At 37.3% G+C, this 18,216-nt stretch overlaps 1 long non-coding RNA gene across 1 annotated transcript in view; it reads right to left on the reverse strand.

Annotated features, from left to right (window-relative positions):
• The window catches only part of LOC139827898 (uncharacterized), a 44,043-nt gene extending 26,313 nt beyond the window's left edge, over positions 1-17,730 (reverse strand). Inside the window, exons 1-4 of the long non-coding RNA XR_011739023.1 lie at positions 17,654-17,730; positions 15,977-16,061; positions 7,933-8,023; positions 6,017-6,112 (exon numbers count right to left, since the gene is read on the reverse strand). This is a non-coding gene — a long non-coding RNA (uncharacterized lncRNA). The remainder of the gene's footprint in view (positions 1-6,016; positions 6,113-7,932; positions 8,024-15,976; positions 16,062-17,653) is intronic.
• Between the last annotated feature and the right edge of the window lie 486 nt (positions 17,731-18,216).

Genomic DNA, 18,216 nt, shown 5'->3' on the forward strand with positions numbered 1-18,216 from the left:
TCCATACTACATTGATTCTTGAGTCATTCAGGTTTTTTAAACTTTCTTTCTCACTGAAATGTCGAAATACTTAGAAAGCATGTTAAAACTGCCCTTCTCATCTGGAAATTTTAGAGACTTTTATGCCATCTTAGAGTCATTTGCTCATGATTTTATTTAGGCAGATAATGATCCTCAATTAAAGAAATAAAACTTGCAGGGGAAAATGACATTTTTTATTATGCCAATATTTCCTCTTTCCATGTGCCATGCTTCTCTAACCTCCTTAACTACCATGGCTACAACAATGTTTATACAACAGAGGAAAGGCTTTGCTTATTGAATTGATACCTAAGATATACTAACATTATTGTTGGGGCAGAAAGATTCAGTATATGTAGCATTATAATAAAATATTTTATTTAATATAAAATTCCCTGTTGCTTTCTGCATGCATATTGCCACTGCCACATTTGGAAAACTGATGGCAGGAAAAAACAGTACATCTGTTGCTAGAAGTAGAGCATAATGGAGTATTAAAAATTTGCCAGATCCAAACGCTCTCTTCTTTGAGGGCTTACAGATGCCACAGGTGGGAACCTGTAGAGTTTCTTGGCATTTTACACGGTGTATTAATTAATCTTATAAAGGAGGTGGGGCATAGAAAGGCCTCCAGATCACTAGCTCTTTTAAAAAAAAAAATAGCTGAAATTCCATAGTGCTGGTTTGGAGGACTTACTTGGGAATTGCTGTATGGCAACAGAGCTGTTTTTGGTAAGTAAACCAGTTACTAAGGAGGAAAAAAGAGAACTGAGAACTCAAACTAATGCTGAACAGCATGCGTGAAAGTTCGGTCAGTGCGTATAGTGCTGTTGCTTCATATAAAGAAGAAACCAGCACATGGGGAAAGTCTCCTCTTTGCCCATCAAAGCACTTCATATATTCACAGTGTGAATTTACACAAATATTTATGTAATGAAGTACAGCAGAGCAGTAGCAGTTAATATTTGTTACATTCCAACAGCAAAAAGAAAAGGTAGCATGAACTGAAACCAGTCTCTCGTGTTCTAACCATCATCCTATTATACCTATTCATTTATTCTGATATTTTTCATAATGTCTAGGAAGCTTTCATTTATGCTCTTCTTGAAGAATCAAAGAAAACAAATATACAAAAAATTAGGCAATCTATGACCAATGGGTAGCTTTGGGATTTTTTTGGCTCTTTGGTGTTTGTCCATCTGTTTAAAGCAATAATAAAAAAAATTATAAATGGAAAGTTAATGCTCAGTGATGCAAACAACTTTCAAGAACCATATTAGCTAATAAGTTTCTTTAAAAGAAGTACTGTACTTTTTTTATCTGTTAAGAAATTCATCCTTTTTCAGGGACCTGTGGTTCCTTTTTCATTATCAGGGGATAATATAATTGATTTTGCATGAACCTTTAAGAATTACTATTTCCTGTTCAGTGGTTTTATTTTCAATTTGATAATGAAACACCCATAAAATTCAAAGGTTTATTGGGGAGAGGGGGTTTAGTACTAGCACCTGGCAACTATATGAAATGCATACCCAATTTAGGATTAAAAATCAGCATTCCTGTGATTTTTTTTATTTTTTTTTTACTCTGCCATTTGTACACAGGGTCAGGGAGATCAGCCTGTGTGCAGGCAGGAGAGGTAAAAGGTGAGCAGGGAAAGGCTCCAGAGCAGCTGCTCAGGAAAACATCTTAGAGGTGGAGGCAGCTGCGGCCAATACTTCTGTGAACTTCAGTGGTTTTGAGGTGAGAGCACTTAGGCTTTTACCTACTGAATCCTCTGAAGAAAAGAAAAACTGATATGCAAAAAAAAAAAAAAACAAACATAAAATATATATTCTAATTAATAAGGTCTGCTGAGATTTTCATCAAGCCATCCAAAGCCACGTATTTGAAAGCAACAAGCACTTTTTCTTGCTGTCAGCTGACTGTACTCTGTCTGTGGTGCTTTGACAGGGAACAGCTTTTCAAAGCGCTGGGGCCAGAAGGGTTCTGATGGATGGACAAACAACCTCGGAAAATCTTTGATTTGGGTCTTGGAAAATGCTAAACAATGTTGTTAACAGGGGATGTAATTCAAGAGGCAGTGAACTGTCAAACTGTCAAAGCTTAAACACAAACATATTGCTGTCAGGCAATCTTTAAAATAAGCTTAGAAGTTATCATGTCATGGATGTCATGATAGCAGTTATTGACAAAGTTCCAAGATTAAAAGTGTAGCTTATTAGTACATATTATTAATATCAATAATTAATTAATATTTTCTATGAGAAAGGATAACATAAACTAAAAATAATTAGAAACACAAACAAGAATGGATAATTTTTAAGCTTTCTGACAAATGTAATTTAAAAAAAAGAAATTCCAGAGACATTGTGCAAATCATGTATTTTACAAGTCCTCAAGAACTCAGATTTATCTTTATCACAAATAGAAAACTGAGTTTTTTTCAAAATCCAAGGTGTACACTGACTCTTTCATGCTATATCCCTTTCTACACCTGTGGTCAAGTACCTTGCAGTTATTATCGCTTATTTGTTCAAGTGGTGAGGAAATATTAAATATCACAAGTTCTCAACAGAGACTGAACAATAATTATCAACAGATGGCTGGTAGTAGGGGCTTGAGAAACAGAAAGAAATTGCCTTTCCAAAAGAAACCCCTAAGCAAATCATTGGTGATAGTCTTGGTTAAAATCAGACTTAACTAACTGTTTTCTCACCATGCTTTTTGTGTTACTTTAAGCCTTACTTATTCAGTTATGATGAGCAAGCACAAATGCTGTATGTCCTCCTTTTCTTGTAATCACAATATTGACAACTGGAAAACCCAGGAACTTCTTGTAATTTACTTTCCTGTTAAAAATAATACAACTGTTGGGTAATTAGGCATGTACAATTTTGCAACACTGTCTTAAGCTTCCATACACATAAATGACTCCCCAGATATGCAGTGGGACAGATCCTCCACTGAAGTTACTGATGGAGTTAAGATAATTTATTCCAGGCTCCCTTTACATGTAATATGTTTTGTTTTCAGAAGAAACATGTGGCTAATCAAACCACTAGACCTTGAGCTATTTGCTTCACAAATCAGCCCTTCCCTAAATATTTTTAAAGCATGTCTGGTTTGCAAATACTGGGAAAAAAAATAAAGACGGTAGAAATTGCCTTACTACCCATCACACCCTATATTCCTTTGCCCTGTGTACATGAAAGGCTTCATCTGGGTATTGCACTCCAGGCACCTCAGTTAGAAACTCTATAGAAGTACCAATGAATTAATTGATAAGGTTAAATCCCAGGGATCTCCACTGGGTTTCTGAAATGGAGAAAAAAAAATAAAAAATATATATATATATGTATATATATGTGTGTATATATATATATATATAATTAGATGTATTTTTTCCTGTTAAATCTAGTCTTTATTTGTGGGCTGTGACAGAGAAAAGTGCTTTAGAGATTGCTATAGGAAGATGACTATTCTAACTGCTTATGTTGCTATGTTTTGCATGGAGAGCCCACACAGAATCACAGATCACACAAGAACTCCCAAATCATTGTAGCCATTCAGTTGTAATTTTTTAAATTACTGAAATAAGTTCCTGTAGTGCATTCCTATTGGTTCTCACACAGTACCACACCGCACTGGCTGGAAAGCAGCTGGAAGGTGGAGGAATTTCTCTTTACCAGCCCCAGGTGCTCAGCACTGTGCTTTACTCACAGTGAGAGACCCCAGTGCCATTGCTCGCCACATGTGAAACCTGACTGGAACAACCAGTACTTGGTAAGACCAGGGTCCAAAAGAGGGTTTTCACACTATAAACCTTGCCCAAAGCAGAGCTCTCTCTGAGGTCAGCTGCATCCTCCAGCCACTTCTCCCATCTGGAGCAGATCGGAAGATTCCTTCACCCGAAGCACCCCAAAGCATTTGGATCACACTTTCTGGACTTATACATTGTTCATTCCCTTCTCATTGCAAAACAAAAACAAACACCAAAACTGTGAAATCTGTACTGAGTTATTGTGAGCTTATTTCATCTAAAGTTGCAGATATTTTATTTTAGAGTCAGACTGGGTACATAAGCGCTACAGCTCCTGAGCTGGCAGTCTCCTTAAGGGTGAATATTGCTTTAAAATACAGTTTTAAATATAATGGTTAGAGTATGTGTTGATTAAAACCTACTTGGCATTAACATGAAAACAGCAATAAACTAAAGCTCAAAGTCAAGGTCATGTCTGTATGGTTGGGTAAAACCTCCTCCTGTTGTTTCTTGCTTCTAGAACATGATTAACAAAAGGAAATTCCTTTCTCTTGCTCATTTATGAGAAGCCACCGAAAACATAAAATCTACCTGTTCTTCTTACAAAAGCATTTCATGCTCTTCTGCAAAACAAGATAAATGATGTATTACTATGGTTAGCTACCAGGAATAAATAAATCAATAAATAAGTAACATCTAGTGAATTAAAACATTCAGTCAATTTATGTACAAGATCGAATAACTTTTTCCTAAAAGATCTCAGTAATTAATGTGCCTACACAAAATGGCTACCAAACCACACTTTGGACAGATTTCTAAAAAGGTCTCTCAACAATATTTTCTGTTAAATTAAATTCATTTAATGTGTCATAGAAACATTTATTCTTGCAGTTTTCTAAGTATTATAAACCCAGATGAAATGTTAACAATTTTTTTTTAAATCAGCTCTTTTACCCTAGCTGATGTAATAAAAAAGTTTCATATTTTCATATAAAAAACTCTTCCAGTTTTAAAATGTCCTTAAATCACTTAGTTTGGTATTTTTACATGTGTTTCAATTAAAAAAATGCTTATCCAATGAATTCCCTTTTAAAAACAGTAGTTTGGAAGTTGAAGGTCATATGACTAAATAAAAGGCTTCTTGCACTGACAGAATAGGGTGGAACAGATAAATGAGAGTAGTAGCGGATAATAGCTGTACATTCCGGACCTCATGGAAGCACCCTGCATGCATAGACACACACATACACTCAAACATAGATTTGGACTTGAACTTGTCAAAATCCCTACCCGAGGCAAACCAGCCAGGCCTGGAAGGCTGTTCCCTTTCACATAAAAATAGTAATAATGAATAAAAATACTTGGAAGTCCTCCAATGCCTCATACAGCATAATTTCTGTTTCTCTGCCCCATGCATACCCACAGGCTTGTTGCTGCTGTATAGTCCCTGTTCTCCCTGGTTTCTCACCAAGGTAATATATTTGCACCACTATGAATGAAAAGCAACATTCTGAATTATAAGTGCAAAGGAAATCTGTGTTCTTAATGTCTTCTTACCTTTTCTTGGGGTGCTACATTTCATCACTCAAACAAAGATCCCATTCAGAACAGCAACGTCATCCCACACATTGGACATGAGGCTTGGAGTTAGGTCACTTTTTTTATGCCATGTTTCCACCATTGCCTCATGTGACCTCAGGCAATTAATGCAATATCTGGTACCTCAGTCTCTCCTCATGTTAAACCCTGGAGGAAACAATTCCATGCCACTGACCTTTGTGATCAAAGAGTAGTTTATACAAAACAGGAATCCAGTATCTTAATCCTAAATTGCAGCTGAAGAGGCTCAGCAATCTTCTAATTCTTGGAGGCTCCTAGCTAGTCCAGTTGTGAATATTCCTGTGTGACCTGGAAGCTCCCAAGGTGAGTGGAGGTCTGTCTTATACATCCTCCAAACTGAAGAGCCGCATGGCTGCTTCCTGCCTCAGCTTGACCAGGATTCAAATCCCATTCACATATACTTCTTGATCAGGACACCCTCCTGGGTGGTATAGGAAATTTGGGTTGGCAACCTCCAAGGCAGAGGAGAACACTGGGCACAAACCAACATTTTTCTAGGCAAATGCCCTAGTAGCCAATACCATCCACATTTGTACTTCAAAAGAAAGCAGGCTGCCTCAGCTTTTTTGTTTTTTTAATAATGAGATATTAAAAAGAGGAGTAGATACTTACTTGTAGCTCTGAGCAAGACACTTTCATGTTATAGCAAGACAGGATTTCAGGCTACCCTTTCCTTCCACGTTTCTTCTTACATATCCTCTGTGTTCACTGATGAGACAGAGATTTAATTCTCAGGTATTTCATAGAATCACAGAATCATTTACCTTGGAAAAGACCCTTAAGATCATCACGTCCAGACATAAACCTAACACTACCAAGTCCACCATAAAACTATGTCCCCAAGCACCACATCTACATGTCTTTTAAATACATCTAGGGATGGTGGCTCAACCAGTTCCTTGGGCAGCCTGTTTCAGTACTTGATAACCTTTTCAGTGAACACATTTTTCCTAATATCCAATCTAAACCTCTCCTGGCACAACTTGAGGCCATTTCCTCCCATCCTATTACTTGCTACTTTGGAAAAGAGACTGACATCTTCCTCACTACCACCTCCTCTCAGGTAGATGTAGAGCATTGTCTGAGAGTTGAGCAGGGAGTTGATGTTCAGTGCAGGATCCTGGACTCTACCATAAGGCCATAGGAGTTGCAATGCATTGCAGCTGCCTTAAAATTAGCAAAACCTCTTAGTGATGAGTTAGAACCTAACTCAATACTGTCATCCGGCAATTATAACAGAAAAGTGAAATTTCCCAAATGTGGAAGGAAAAATATTATCACAAAACACTTCAACTTAGAACACGTGATTGTTTCCTCTACCATCTAATCATAGTGACAACAAGATCCTGTTGCCTCAGTTTTACCTGTACAGCTCCAACTTAGTCGTAATTTCAGGACAATCATGAGTCCTAACTGAGGAGCTAGTGCTTAGGCTTGTGGTGTTACCATGCTGGTTGATCTAAGGTCTTAAAATATTATCATTTCCTCAACAACATGTTGAACACAAGATAGTGTCTGAATATCAGGATTGGCAAACCATTTTAAAAGACATGACAAAACATTGAGGTAAAGATAAATTAGTACTCCTTATAAAAACATTTTCAAGTTTGACCTAGGCCATCTCCAAAGCTGTAAGGTAGTTTTCACTACTCTTCCATTACTCCCGTCCTAGGTCTGTGATTAACCACTGAAATTAAGGGCAGATTAATATGTGCATTAATGTCTCATGCCTGACAAAATCTTTCTTTCTTTGTCTTATTTCCAGAAGTACAGATACTAACTAGATTGTCCTATATAACTAAAATGAGGAATGAAGCTTGCTGCATTCTTCTTTATAGGTACTACAGACCTCCATGTGAAAACATGACAACCTAAATTACTATAAATGTGTTACAGTCTCCAGGGCTCTGGAATAAATCTTCATATTTAAAATAGAATTACCCATTCTTCAAAAAACATGCATTGAAAAATTATTCTCATCTAAGTAGGTACAAATGAACTATTACTAAGTCTTCCATAAGAAAAGCAAAAGGAATGAGTAGTGTGAGAATAAGCTTACTGCAAAAAAGCACATGTGTTGCTCAGACTTTGAAATTCTTCTGTGAACATGTCACATATTCTCTTTAGATGCTTACATAAAGAAATATTGAGTGCTGTCCATGATTCTGTTTAACCACCATTAAAAAGCCATTATTCAATAACACAAACAGCTTAGTTTCACCTCCTCTAAGGTTGATGTTGTTCTTGGTGGGCTGTTTTTCTTTTTTAAGTCTGAAAAGAGGACAAGACACAGCTATACTGTGTGGCTGCTAGACAGGAGGTGCCATTATGGCTACCAGAGTTTTATTTATCCTTAATCCTAAGAAGCAGTCCTTTAACCAATAGCCTTCTCTATTGCCTTTCCACTGGAAATTTAGCACTATACTTTGCTCTATTCCCAAGATGGTTTTTAATGGCTGTTTCTCATTACAGAGAAAAAGCTTCTTCTGAGTTGGTCATGTTCCAGTGCAACAAGTAACAGCACTTACCAGAAACTTTTACTGCAATCTTTCGATGCTCAGAGAAGATCCACTAGTACTGTGGCAGCTTTCTGGTGTTGCTGAGAGGAATGACTCATTTCTGAAATAATCAAGCAGGAAAAGAAAAGAAAGCAAGTTGCATACTGGGAAAGAAAAGAGTTTTTGTCACTGGCCTTAGTCATCTAATCTAATTTTCAATATATGTACACAGTAATAGGTCTAGTACGATTAGCAAAGTATCATAAAGACACAATTCCTGAGCACTTTTAAACACACAGAGCTGGCAGTCACAATCTATTATCAGAGTGAACAGCATTAATCATTTTTAATGGTCACTCTGTTAAAAAGAAGTTCTAACTGATTACTGGTGTAAAAGAAAATAAATATAATGCATACAAATCTTATTTCCAAAAAACTGAATCACTTTTGTCAGGTATTTAACTTACACCAGCAAAACAGACCATCAAGAAGGCAGCATTTAAATGGATGCCTGCAGCGATGGCCAGTCAATGGCCTCTTTATTTGTTAAAGATGGATTATTTTAAATAAATTACAGAGCACTTTCACTGAATAAACAGAGTCTCAGTGGCTGTGGCATGCTATACATGCTTAATTGAGCCACAGAAATCTTAAATGACTACTGAGCTGTGTAATCGCCTTTGATTTTGCTGATAGGACCTGATTCTTTAGGCAAAAACCAAGCCATTGAGGGCTGAAAAGCAACACTACCTTGAGGAAAATAGAAAGTTTAATCTGGAATATATACTTATAATATTTCGGAAACCGCAGGGATGGAGTGTTCCAATAACTGAACACAAGGCAGCTTCAGAAGTGAACGATCTGCGTGTCATTTTTATTTGAGCTTGATATGTTAAATGTCCCAAATGTTTATGTTGTATAAGCCCACTTAAACATTGCAAAGTGCAACATATTCATTGGCAAAATAAAAAGTATAGCTTTTTTAGTCTTGCTTGCTGTCTTTTTGCATTGATACAGCACATAATGTGCACATACGTACCCAGGGGTTTTCTTAAGTAATCGTGTAATTTGACCGCTTTTGGGGAACCTGTTAATGTGATTTATTTTGAGTGTTACCTATGCCTTCTATAGGCTGAAGTAAAACATTAGGTCAGAAACAAGGAAAAGATTCTTTAACCCTTACTGATCATAATGTTCATTTTGAGATTGTGTATTATTAACTCCTTAAGTTCCAGCCGTCATGTTCGTCAGTCACCAAAAAATCCTATCTGAAAAGAAGTTTATACTCGGTATATAAAACTTGCAGGATCAGACCCTTCCCTTGACATAAATTAATCCTGAGGTAATGACATATGGAATTAATTTTGACAGAAGTTGTGACCTTAAATAATATTACTTCCATTTGTCAATATCTCTGGAAAATGGTTTGACATGGAGAGGTAGTGTAAAAACTACCTTGAATAACAGCAATTAAAAGAGAGATTGATACTGTTAGGCACTTTAATAATGATTGTGTAACTGGATTTTCTCTGTAGAATTTCAACACCTACAGTTTTCTTCACTAGGCAAGTGCAAAAATTCTTAGTTGTGAAATTCTCTCTCTAATAGAGCACAATGAGCTGCATTTACAGTTTCCACAATCACACTGTACATTTGACAGAAAAGATATATGAGTTTAACCATGTTGGTAAAGTAAGTGCCTGCCTTATAACTGATAAGCATAAGAAAATGAAAGTTTATCCATACACTGTGATCCCAGAAAATTAAAATACATAATATTAGATATTCTAAAGGACTGTAATGAACCTTATGCAGTTTTTGAAAATAAGACCAGGGTGCTTCAAAGTGTCACAAACTGATCAGCCAAGGATACTCAACAAGCAGAAAAGCTTTGGCCAAAGGAGCTGAACTGCTCTTGTGTAATTTCAGAAATTCAGAGGAAGAGGCAGCAGAGGAATCTGAAGATGATCTTCGTGCAGTTTTGGTTATTTCCTTGATAGTTTTCATAATATGTGAGAAAAGATCCCACTGTCGTGAATGTCGCTCATTCCTGTAGGGAAACTGCCTGGAGTTTTGCCCGCCTCCTGGGCCAGAGCAGCGCAGCGGGGATGACACAGGGAGCAAGCAGAGCCATCACAGCACTGGTTAGCATCCCAGCACTGTTTTCTCAGGGAAAGGAGAAAACACTCATGGTTCCTCCCTAGTGAATTTTTTTAGCAGAATTAATGAAAAAATAAATCTGGAACTTACAGCTGTGTTGACTTGTGAACATAACAATAGGGGAAATCCCCCAAATATATGGAAGATCCTTGCAAAAGCAGAAGGCTCTGCATGCCTTTCTCAGGCTATTCATACCAACCCAGGGCATAATTATATTTATGTTTTCTTTGGCAGTACACTTTTTTTCCCTTAGCCACAGAGACTCATTCTCCGGAGGCCACCAGTCACGCAGAAACCACGTGGTAAAGGCGGGTGCAAAATTCCAATAGCCTGGTGCCACGCAGTCATTCCTCGCTCCACCCCAGGGACTACAGAGCAATGTGGCAGCAGGTGTGACCACATGTGTGCACTTTTTTTAATATCAGCCCTGTGAGAATAATATTAGTGCCCATGAACCCTGGAGCTGAACACTCCTGTTTCCTTGGTGGCCTAAAAGCAGAACCTCATGTAAGTAATTTGGACTGGTTTCCTGTAGGCCTCTTTTTTTTTTTTTTTTTACCCTTAAATATGGGCTACATGCTAGCAAGTAATCCTTTTGACTGTTCATGCTGCTAACTCAGAGAGACATCTGGCTGGATTAAAACGTTCAAGTGCTTTTTACGGTTCCCTTTGGCCAGTGAGCACAGTATCTTATAGGGATATTTATTGATAGGATCCCTCTGCCCTCTCCATGGGCCAGAAGAGCTCAAATAATGAAGACACTGCTAATAAAACTGGTCAAGAAACATTTCCAGTAAGAGGAGAGGAGCCATTGTACCTTGTACAACAGGCATGTAAGCGGACCTAAAGGCAATGCAAAACAAAGACCTGAAATTGCACTATGTATGTGTAAGGTGAAATATGATATAATTGCTTAACTGAGACTTACCTAAATCAGGAAACAGGCTTGAACATTAAAATTCTAAGACACAGTTAATAGAAAAGGCTCAATAGGACACAAGGGAAAAAGCTATATGGGTGCGGAAGTATGCTAACTCCAGGGAAAGAAATGCTATAGCCAGGTTGACTGCTGCAGAAAAAGCAGCTGCCACAGTGCAACAATCATAAGAACCTTACAGGTCTGCAGGGACCGGTGACAGATATTGCAAAATGATTCTGCAGAAAATGGCCTGTAGCAAGTTGAAATAAGGGATCAAAAGGCCATTTGGATATCAAGTATCTTTTAAACAACTAAACATTCGTGGTGTTTCTGTAGAATCTGGAGTGGCCTAGATCCTGGAAATAACCCACTCACTGTCTCTGTTTAAAAAGTGGAAGAGTCATGAACAAAAAATTAAATAAAGATGCTAGCATTACAAGTACCAGGCATAAAAGCAAGTGGGAAAATTCATCCTTCCCTGACATGAGCAAAGGTTCTATTAAATAGATTTTTTTCCTAAGTACATAATAGTTCCCATAAATCTTCATCCATGTCCAGATACTGGTGCTACAAGCTAAAGAATCCAACCACTGCATCTTCCACAAATCAAATCCTAGAACAAATATTGTGAGATATACGAAGAAGGATATGCTGCATTTATTTATACAGCGTCTTTCAGACCAAAACATTTCAAAGTGCTTTACTAACTACTTATCAGCACAGATACCCTCATTAGTGTACCCACTGAGCAAAAGGTTGCAGATATCCTGATGTGAGGAATAGCTATAATTATATCCCAGGTGGAAGAGGAACAGACAAACTGCCTGCAGAAGAGGGGCAACTGGTAAATGTTGCATTTCCCTCACACACCTTCTCTGCCAGCACCAGACTCTGCAGTGGTCACCTGTTTGTTTTATAAGTCAGTCAGGAAGTTAAGCTGCATAAAAATGTGCTCGGATGAGTTCAGGAGTAAAGTTTTAGACCATACACCAGGAACTGAAGAAAACACCACTTATTCAAACATTACAGTCACCCTAGATACCTTGCAGTAACATTGTAAAATAGGGTAGTCAAGCTCTGCACTCTGCTGTCGCAGAAGATAAGCATTCAGATTTTTTAAAAGTAATCAAAGGTATTTTCACTGTTTCCAGTTCAATTACCTGCCTACAAAATCCTTTCTGTATTCTGATGCATAGTGCTCCATGTATGCTTTTCTTACTGAGATAATCTTGCAACAGTTTTGCTTTGATCTCAAAAGAAAAGCAAAGAAGCCACCACGAAACAACTATACTATGCTCAAACAAGGGAGCTAAGGTAAGCCTTCTAAAGATCAATTTCTCAGTCTCCTGCTAAGGCTACTTTGTGTGCAATAACTACAGTTATTTCTAATCTTTCTCATATTTTAATGAATCATAAATATAATTTATCTTCGATTGTCATTTGCTGTCATAGATAAGTTTTATCTCCTTTATTTATCTGTTTTCCACTAACAATGATAGTCAGAGCAACACTGCAGCCTACAGGTATAAATGGATTAATAATTAGTCAGATCCCTTTCCCTCTATGTAGGCTACAGGTAGCATCCTGTTTCAGCCTTCAGCAATGCAAATAAGCTGATGTTGGCAGTATATCATGAACTGCTCACCAGTCATTTCCTTAATGACTTGCTAATTTTCCTCTCCATATCCTCCACATGACACACTGGAACTTCATATGCTTGTGCAGACCAGTGCAACTGAGAATGCAGGCCATGTAGATAGCCCTATGAGTTTGGTTTTATACCAGGTCTTGTTTCTCTGTTTTCCCCTTAAGGAATCTGCTTCTAATTTTTAATTTAATCTCTGATGGTGGCATAAATATAATTCTTTGGATATTTAACTTTTTCTGTCTACTGTTCCTCCTGCTAATCTGCAGCTGCCTGAACTTTGTGTTTTATGTCATAAACCAGAGATGAATGTTTTTATTTTCTGTTCGGCACTTCATTCTTGTTAACTTAATTTACTCAAGTAAATATTATACAGCTCTGAACCTAGTTTTTCTTACTTTTTTCTTTTTAATTAAGAATTAAATAACTTGTAGCCTTGAATTTACCCTCAGAACATTGTTTAATGCATGCAGAATAAAATGTAATCTTTCCCAGATTTAAATACTATTTTCAATAAGTTTTAGAAGCATTAATAGCTGAAAAGTACCATTGTATCCCAGGGTATGGTAATCTCCTTAAACCTCCAGAAATAACAAGAACATTGTTTTTCTTTTGTATCATAACACTGGGATTTACCAGACTATTACAGTAGGACTCTCATTCTGAAAATCATATTTTCCTATCTATTGACTGAAATAACTATCCTGTGCAACCACAGACCTATAAACTCAAGTATGTTTTGACTTGGTAATACCGTATGCTCTAGATAGCAAATACTTAAGTCTGTCCTCATGGGGTGTGTACCTACGAATCAATTGCCTAGGAGTCACTGCTTTGTTGACAGCGTACTTGCTGATTGCATGGCCTCAGGTTTCAGAAAACTGAAGAATTCTGCGGTGTCACCAGCTCTAGACTGCACAATGGCTCAGTGCACTTTCAGTGTGCAGAGCCATCACATGTAGCTGTCAATTGCATGAGGACTCTAATAAGTAAACCTCGTACTTGAGGGTTTAATACCTACAGAGTGCTTTTTCTTGGCCTAGTTGCCAAACTGAAGAATGTTAGCAACAATGAATTATTAAAAAGTAAACCTGTAAGAATTCTTTTTTATTATTTTTCACCTGGAAAAGAAGCAATTCAGTGTTAAACTTCCTTTCTTTAAAGGCTCAGAAAAGGTCTAGACACTTGAACTATGTTATCCCACATTTGCATCTGTCTAGTGTAGATCTTGCTTTTAAATTTTCCCTGGCACTTGTTAGCCCTGGGTCAGCAATGCATTAACAACTCATACCACATTGTACCTGAGCTGGGTCTCATTTTGCCAGCTTGATTCCAAGGCTAGCAAGAGCAGGCTCCATTTGAATGACTGCTGGCACCTTTTTTCACATCTGATTTACAAGAGTACCATCATTTACAGCAGTACTATCATACATGCACACTGTATGCATAATACTTAGTTTGTTTTTAAAGAAAAGCCATCAGTGAAGCAAACCACATTCTGATACACATTTGACTGCTTTTGCAGTTCAGGACATGACACAGTCCTTTTTTTCAGATTTTTTTTTTTTTTAGAGGTAACCTAAGGAGATGGAGCATAGCCAGGGGAACAACTAAGAGAATGGACAAAAAACTTAAACAGAAAAAGCTGGCAAAGACTAAACACAAAGGAAAAGAGTTGGTGAACAATAAATGAGAGCCAGAAATATAACAAAGATCTGGAAAAAAAAGTTTACTTTATCACAAATTAATAGCAAGAAAGAACCTATGACTGTGGTACAAATTGCTCAATGCCCCATGCAGTGCCAATATTATGCCGTTCATTATACTTGCAGGTGTATTATTTCTAGTTCCCTAGATAAAAAAATGCTTTTCATGTATTCTTTCGTGATTTAAAATGTATTTTTAGACTGCTATAGTGCCAAAGTTTCTTATTCTTCCAAACTCAATAACAACTAATCATTTTCCTGGCTGCAGACTGGGAGTATGGTTACTATTTTGTGCAGGTAATTCTACCATCTTTATTAAAGGACCAGTCTAAAATTTTGATCCATCTGTATTTGTGCAGGTAATTCCACCACCTTTATTAAGGGACTGCTTTAAAATTTTGATCCATCTATATTTCAAGTCCTTTCCCAAATGTTTATTTTCCCCTGTGAGAAAGGTTTTTCTATTAAACCTTATTCTTGTTCCTAATTCCAAACCTGGTTTCCTGTTATTGTGATTAAAAGATTCTTATGATCAATATTACACACTTTCTTCTCAAAGAAAACTAAAAAAGAATTAAATCAGGACATCAAAATGAAATCTAACTTACCAACATCTGTCCCCATTCACAACCACTGCATACATACTACTATTGCCTGACTTCTCTTGTTGCTGCCCAACAGCAGCTGTGGAGAGGGCTTAGACAGAGATGATACTGTCCAGAATCGAGCAGTAGGGCAAATTATGCTGGAGGGAATTGCTCTAAGCTCTCTGGTATCTCATGCCCACTACTTTCCTCCTCACATCCACTGATATAGAATCCCAATGAGTGCAACGTGATTCTTGTTCAAGATTCATGCAGTGGCTTAGCAAAACTCCTCAACAAAGAAAATTATTTAACTCCAAATCTAGTTCAAAGACATTTGTTCTGTCTCCATGGTCACTGTCATGTGAAGGGAGAAGCCCTCCCAGACAGGCCAGGGCACAATGAGATCCTACAGAACACCCAGGAGTCCCGAGCATTGTGCACCCCTCATGTGCCCGGTTTGCACCCCATGTGAGGACTCCACCCCACACACAGAATGACACTGGGGTCGGTTTGCATGCAGTTGGTTGTCCACACAATTGCCCCTTGCTAAGACAGCCATAGCAAAACCGCGTGAATGCTACAGAAACCAAACCAGATCACAACCTATTCAAGCCTGTTAAAGCTAATGGGAATGATACTCTACAGCGTCAATGGTTTAGTTGTTAAATTTGGAGTACTAAGCCGGCAACTAGCCCTTGAGAAAGTATTTACTTTTTGTTGAATTACTGTACCATCCTTAAATTACTGATTCTACCAGACACAGGCCAAGGAGCCTTTTCTGGGCTAACGGTCAAGAATGGCAGCTTTGACGGAAGACTCTCAGTCAGACTCACTCCTGAGTTTGACTTTGTTTTGACATACATATATATATGTATATACATATATTTCTGTGTGTGTGTGTGTGTTACTGCTTGTGCTTTCCTTAACATCTTAAAAAGCACATTGCCATCATAGTGTGTAGAAGTCCAGGCACACTTATCCTCTTTTGAAAACAAGTGCTTCAGACAACATCTTGAGGGGGGAAAAAAAGCTTGCGATAAACTCCCACTTGCTTTACCTTTTGTAGGAAAGGAGAATTTCTCTTCCATCAGATGCTTTACTATCACAGTCATGTCCAAGAGAGATTTTCTCCACACTCCATCCTGCAAAAGTGTAGTAGTAATCAAGGCATTTACAAAGCAAATAAGCATAATGAAAGCTGACACTATGATTTGACTAGTGTAACGTGCACATTATGAGAGAAATTACAATGATGTGTTTTATCTTGGATGAGCTGGGCTTAGTGATAAACTCTCCAATTAGATAGCACTGCACTTTCCTAATTTCTAAACTCTAAAACCTTCCCACACTTTAACAAGGATGTAGTAGACTTAGAGACAAGGTAAAACTTAAATGCAGCTTCCTCTAGCTATATATGAATGAACATAATCATACCTAAGCATTAGCCTTACACCTTGTCTCCATTCACCCATACACTTCTTCCAATTGTGCAGAAGATGTCTTATTACAGCATTTTCTGCTCATGGGAGGGGTAGATGGGAATTCCATCACTTTTTTTGTGTATGAACAACAATTGTGTGGCTGATACAGCCATTACTGAAGTAGCGAAACAGTATCAGGAATATAGATGAAAAAAATCTGAATTTCTATTACATGAAAAACTCTGATATTTCCAAAAAAATATCAACCATAATGAAAAGTCAGACTTCAAAAATTCCTATCAATGAAATCCTGTCAATTCAAACAGCCAAAACTCTTGTTTCAAATTTGACTGCAGTTACATTTTCTGATAGCTTTCATATAGAATCGTGTCTTGTAGAACAGCCTTCAAAGTCAGAAGAGCCATTTTAAACAAAACAAAAGATGAAGTGGTATGTTCCTGATCTAACATTTCATCTGCATTTTTTCAAAATAAAATTTCTATGAAAGTTACATTTCTCCACCAAAATATATCAGTTTAACCAGATTCATGATTTTCGATAGAAATCCAGCTTTAGTTGTAAAGAATGCCCATAGTTTTCAATTGCAATAAGGTTGGGATTGTTTTCATTTTTGTAAAAAAAATGTATTTTCATCACCTGTTGTTTTCTCTGTTTTCACAGTCATCACCCCTTCTCCTCATGCATCCTGCATCCATTCTGTTCTTGGAAGCTGGGTCTTCTGCCATGTCATTTTTATCCCTTTGCTGCACTCACTACTCTGAACAATGTTGGTTTTCCACAGCAGTTTTAGTTCTTACCAAGGTCTGGTTATTGTCGTATCAGTCATTATCTTACATACCACTGGCCCCTTGTTTCCAGATAACTTCATAACTCCGCCAAACATTTTCACTTCTCAGTGAATAAACTTAACACATGTAGTAGCAACTAGAAACCAAAAATAAATCCCACACAGATCGACCAGTCTGCTCTCTACAGACCACCAACAAATTCTTTCTGAATATGTGAATGTTCTGGATTTAGACTTTGGGAATTGCTGCCTAGACAACACAGGGTTTGACAACTCTTCTAGTAGGAAGCTTGGCACCTAGTCCAAATGAAATGAGACCTGGAATCGGTAAAAATAATTTACTATGGCAAAGTTTTCAGAAAAATAGAGCTTTGAGGAAAAAGTTTCTGAGTGGCCACTCCCAAAGTCAAGGCTATGTGGTCACTGAGTCTCATCCAGTTTTGTCTTTCCTCTATTTTATGTTGTTATGATAATCAGTATCTCCAAATATAAATGAGACTCTTACCATTTTCAGCTTCCAGAAGTGCCAATTCTGACTAAAAGAGGGATGCAGAGCAGAAGTATTGGGTCCCTTACATAAAGTCATTTCTTGGAAGGTAATTTTTGCATTTTAGTTCTAGATCCTTCAGCACAGACACTCATTTCCACATTAAAATCATGGAAAGAGAGAAGAAAATATTTAAGATTAGCAAATCAATGCTACAACTTCATATCTGGCAGTGCTAGTCTTCCTGTTTCCCAGGGGAGGATTAATTTGTTTCTTTTTATTCTTTGCCCTGTATTATTTCAATTGGAGGATATAAAAGTGCTATTAAGAATTTTGAAGGATAAACACTTTATGTGGTAACTGCTTAAAATAAGAATAAAATTTATTGAGACTGTAGACATTTTTATCACATTAATGTGACCTATTAATGATAAAGGAAATTTCCTTCGTCTAATGAGCTGTATGTTTATAAATGTAACAAGAGAGGATGTTTTAATTCTTACCATAAATCTAAGGAAGTTAAAATCTTAACCCCAAGGTACTTAATATAGTTGATTCTGTATTTAAATGGAATGTTGTTA

This window comes from Patagioenas fasciata, chromosome 4 (assembly GCF_037038585.1).
Source record: "Patagioenas fasciata isolate bPatFas1 chromosome 4, bPatFas1.hap1, whole genome shotgun sequence".
NCBI lineage: Eukaryota > Metazoa > Chordata > Aves > Columbiformes > Columbidae > Patagioenas > Patagioenas fasciata.